Raw genomic sequence first — 4427 nt, 5'->3', positions numbered from 1 at the left:
GTGAGCTAGCAAAGTGTTGTTTTTTTTAGCTGGGAAATCTCAATATTCAAATAAAATTTGAGGTTTCCTCTTTACAAGGACATCATCAAATTAGGATTCAGACCAAATATTTATGTATTATTGTAACCAACAAGACAAATTAAGTCATATATATGGATTTAATTATGATATCAGGATGATCCAGGTATCAAAATGTAGCTTTTAAAGTCAAGAATCTGAAAATGTAATTAGGTCATTTTGACCAAATTTGACTTAATCCTCATTTCGATATGATGGGTCACATTTGTAAAATATTCCTCCAGCTGTTCCAGCCGTTTGCTTGTCTGGAACATTTATTTGAGAAGTGTTGCTGCCAGAAAAAATGGACTCTTTTTATTCTAAAACTTGTTCAATGTCTGAGTGTGATCATTTGATGTTATGTCCCATAGTGAATTAAAAATGGGTTCATAAAATAAGATACTTATTGCATTCTGTTTTTTTACAGGTTATGTGTAAACTTTTTAAAATTTAATATGCGTGTATTTAAATAATCTTTGTAACATTTCCAGTATAACTTGTTGTTTCTCTGTTGTCCCCTCAGAAACCAGACTGATTATTGTGCAAGGAGAGTTCTGCAGTCCTGCAGCAGCTTTCACCAACTGCCAATACAACCACTACTGAAGCCCAGCCCACACCCCTCCCTGCAGCACAGACACACACCAAAGGCTCATGGACATGCAGATGGATCGACGGAGTGCTTGTGTGGCTAACGCTCACTCCTGCCCTCCATGGTTTAAAGCCAAAGCTGCAGAAAGCAGCTGCTGTCAGCAGCTGGCCTTAAACGTGCTGAGCGCTCAGACATCAGCAGCAGTTGGAAACGCTGCTTCCCTCGAATGGAAAGCTTGATGAATGTGGACTAAAATATGTGCTGTGTGGATGAAAATCTGAGATTGAATACGTTGCAAACAGTTTTTTAGTTTTGTGTGTTTCTAGAGCTGAAGCTGATTTCTGTTAGGTGTGTGGAAAAACACTCAGCATCCAAACTTTATCTTTTTATTGTGTTTAGTTAAATGGTAATTTCAAACATTTTTAAGAATCAATTTTGTATTTAAACTATATTGTTAGGTAATTTTTAACATTAGGTCACAAGTTTGTGTAAAAATCCTCAAATCTTGACATAAGTTTGACTTTTGTATCATTTTTACAAAAAAATGTGTAAAGCTCACACTTAACCAGGGTTGAGTAGACCTGAACTTGGATTGAACTCAGGTTTTAACATTTTTAATGTTCTGACAGAAATAATCTCCTGTTCTTTTCAGAACAAAAATCAAAATCAGTTCAGTTGTTTATTTGTAGTTACACTACTGTAATCCTCAGACACTGGATGCTGTGATGCTCCCCAGCATCCATCTTAAGGTACTTTTTCACTAGAAAACAGCTCAGTGCTGGATTTGTTTGGCGGGAATCTTTACTCGAAGATGTTTTGTTTTTATGCCATCAGTGATTGATGTAATGTAGAAATGTAATTGTAAGCTATTGTAGTGAGATGATTTTAATATATTTCCTGTAGAATGACATACCATTGGGCAGGTTAACTGCTCCTTACATCACATGAGGAAATGTTTTGGTATCGTTTGTCAGAATGCTGGGGATTTTAGCATCAGCCTTAAATATATTTTTCTAGCAAACTGATTAAGAACTCTAATATTTTTGGAATTGTATGTATTGTCACACTACAGTTTTCTCACTGATGATTACACTTTTTTAAAGAATGAACGTGTCGTTTTGTTTTTCATCAGTAGTTTATGAACAGACGTGTGGAAGCTGAATTATAAAGTGGTTTTTGGAGGTCTGACTGATGGTCAGCAGTGATCTTGTAAAGAATTTACCAGGTGTCTCATCAGCATCTCTATAACCAGAGTGGAGCTTCCAACTCACATCAGCAGCTTCATAACGAGAGCAGCCTGACCACATGAATAGAGCCTGGAACAACCAAACACCTCAGGTGCTGCTATTAATTTAGTTTTAACTTTTTCTAACTCATGCAAAGTACTTTTACTAAAATGAAAAGTATTTCATTTTTATTATATTTTTTTTTTTCTGGAACAAATTGTGAGGAAAAAAATAAGGATGCCAGTGTGTCCTGAGGCCGCCTTATTGGTTTGTTTTTTCTATCACAGTTCTGGGTTGGCTTCTCTTCCTGCAACTTTGAAAATCCCTTCATAAAAACATAAAAACAGGCAGCACAGGAACAGTGTTGTAGGATTTTTAATAGGAGCAAGGCAAAGGACAGACAAAATTCACAGCTGCAAATATCAAATTCCAAAATGAGATTTTAAGTTGAAAGAGAAAACCCAGTCTTTGCTGTACAGACCTGACAGAACCATCAAAACTTAAAGGGATCCCTGATTATTTGTAACATCAGACTTTATTTAATAAACATATATTTTAACTGTAAAATAAAGACAAAAAATACTGTAGGATGTTCAGTTTTTATGATTTTTAAACTAAAAGTTTAAAAATATATTACACAGACGGGGCCATTTTATTTCCACACAAAGCATTCTGGGTAAATGATGACGTGGATAGGTCCTCGGTGCGAGGCTGCTAGCGAGCTATATCCACCCTGAAGGTTAATCTTGGACAATATCTGATGATCGACTCTTTTAAATGAAACCAGAGAGCGTTGACAGAGAGGAGAAGGTAGAAATGACTCAGCCTGGAACTGAAAATATGGATGGAGGACAACAGAGCTGCTTCATGGAAGAACAACCTCAGATTAGCCTGTTAGCTTTAGCATTAGCCCTGACGCTATCACCATATATATGTATTAGCTCAGTGCTACACATTCTCCTCTCATCACTGAGGTCCTCCATCCACATGACAGAGAGGGGAACACAAAAATGACTCAGCTGCAACTGAAAATATGGATGGAGGACCTCAGTTTAGCTTGTTTGTCGCGCTAGCACCGAGCTAATGCATATAAGGCCATATAGCGTCAGTGCTAGCACAAAGGCTAACAGGCTAAGCTGTGGTTCTTCTTCCATGAAGCAGCTCTGTTGTCCTCCATCCATATTTTCAGTTCCAGGCTGAGTCATTTCTACCTTCTCCTCTCTGTCAACGCTCTCTGGTTTCATTTAAAAGAGTCGATCATCAGATATTGTCCAAGATTAACCTTCAGGGTGGATATAGCTCGCTAGCGGCCTCGCACCGAGGACCTATCCACGTCATCATTTACCCAGAATGCTTTGTGTGTAAATAAAATGGCTCCATCAGTGTTAAAATATATTTTTAAAAATTTACAAAACTAAACATCCTACAGTATTTTTACAGTCTTTATTTTACAGTTAAAATAAACGTTTATCAAATAAAGTCTAATGTTACAACTAATCAGGGATCCCTATAAAGTCCAACACCCACTATTACCCTCGTTCCATGTGACGTCATGCTCTTCAGAAGACCGCCCATTCCGCCCTGACAGACATCAAAAACAATCTGTGCAGTTAAACCCCTGTACAGCTAGTGAAAAAAAACAGTTTGTAGACATTAGGTCTTCACATTAAATCAAAACAAAACACTCACAGACTCACTCTGCATACTTCACAACCAATCGCTTCAAACTTCAACAGAGTCCACACCTCCAGCAAGCAATCGTTTCTCTGTGGCCGAGAGTCCAGACCCCCTCTACAAAGCAAAGTGAAGAACAAGGGGCTAGTTTTTACCAGGCTAGGTTTAAAGTGGAGCTTATAATCTGTTAACGTTACTGAGCAGTAGGCAGTCACTTTACTGCAAAAACTTTTCATTTAATAAAGTCTTACAGTCTTATATCAGCTAAAATGTATTTTTGATCTTGTTTTGAGACCGATATACTTAACAAGAACAGAATATGTTGGATTATTATTCTTGTTAGCCTGAAAAAACATTTTACCAAGTGCAATATCCTATGCCAAGGACTTCAGATTCTAGCACTTCCACATTCTTTAGCCCCACACCAGTCTTCTGGTTAGCAAAATATTGTTTCACCCGACAACAACTCTTAATGATCTCCACATTACAGAATTATCATATTACATGTACCAACATTAACACAGGAGACGTACAGGTCCAGCCAAGTGCGAAAAAAACACTCCAAAGTGGATTAAAGATATAAAAACAAAGGAAAGACGTTTGTGTTTATGGTTCCAGAATTTAGCCTTTTTCACTATTCCTTGGCTGCTTGTTCTGTGAATTTTTCACATAGAGCTGTGACACTTACACTCACCGGCCACTTTATTAGATACACCTGTCCAACTGCTTGTTAACACTTAATTTCTAATCAGCCAATCACATGGCGGCAACTCAGTGCATTCAGGCATGTAGACATGGTCAAGACAATCTCCTGCAGTTCAAACCGAGCATCAGTATGGGGAAGAAAGGTGATTTGAGTGCCTTTGAACGTGGCATGGTTG

General features: G+C 37.7%; 1 protein-coding gene across 1 annotated transcript in view; it reads left to right on the top strand.

Annotated features, from left to right (window-relative positions):
* llgl2 (LLGL scribble cell polarity complex component 2) overlaps positions 1-1755 on the top strand; it is a gene marked incomplete in the record, with an annotated part of 122361 nt that extends 120606 nt beyond the window's left edge. The window contains 1 exon segment of the mRNA XM_014010453.1: positions 581-1755.
* Between the last annotated feature and the right edge of the window lie 2672 nt (positions 1756-4427).

The sequence above is a fragment of the Austrofundulus limnaeus genome, unplaced genomic scaffold, assembly GCF_001266775.1.
Source record: "Austrofundulus limnaeus strain Quisiro unplaced genomic scaffold, Austrofundulus_limnaeus-1.0 Scaffold69, whole genome shotgun sequence".
In the NCBI taxonomy this organism is placed as follows: Eukaryota; Metazoa; Chordata; class Actinopteri; order Cyprinodontiformes; family Rivulidae; genus Austrofundulus; species Austrofundulus limnaeus.
The sequence above is the reverse complement of the archived record's forward strand: the minus strand, read 5'-3'. Positions and strand labels throughout refer to the sequence as shown.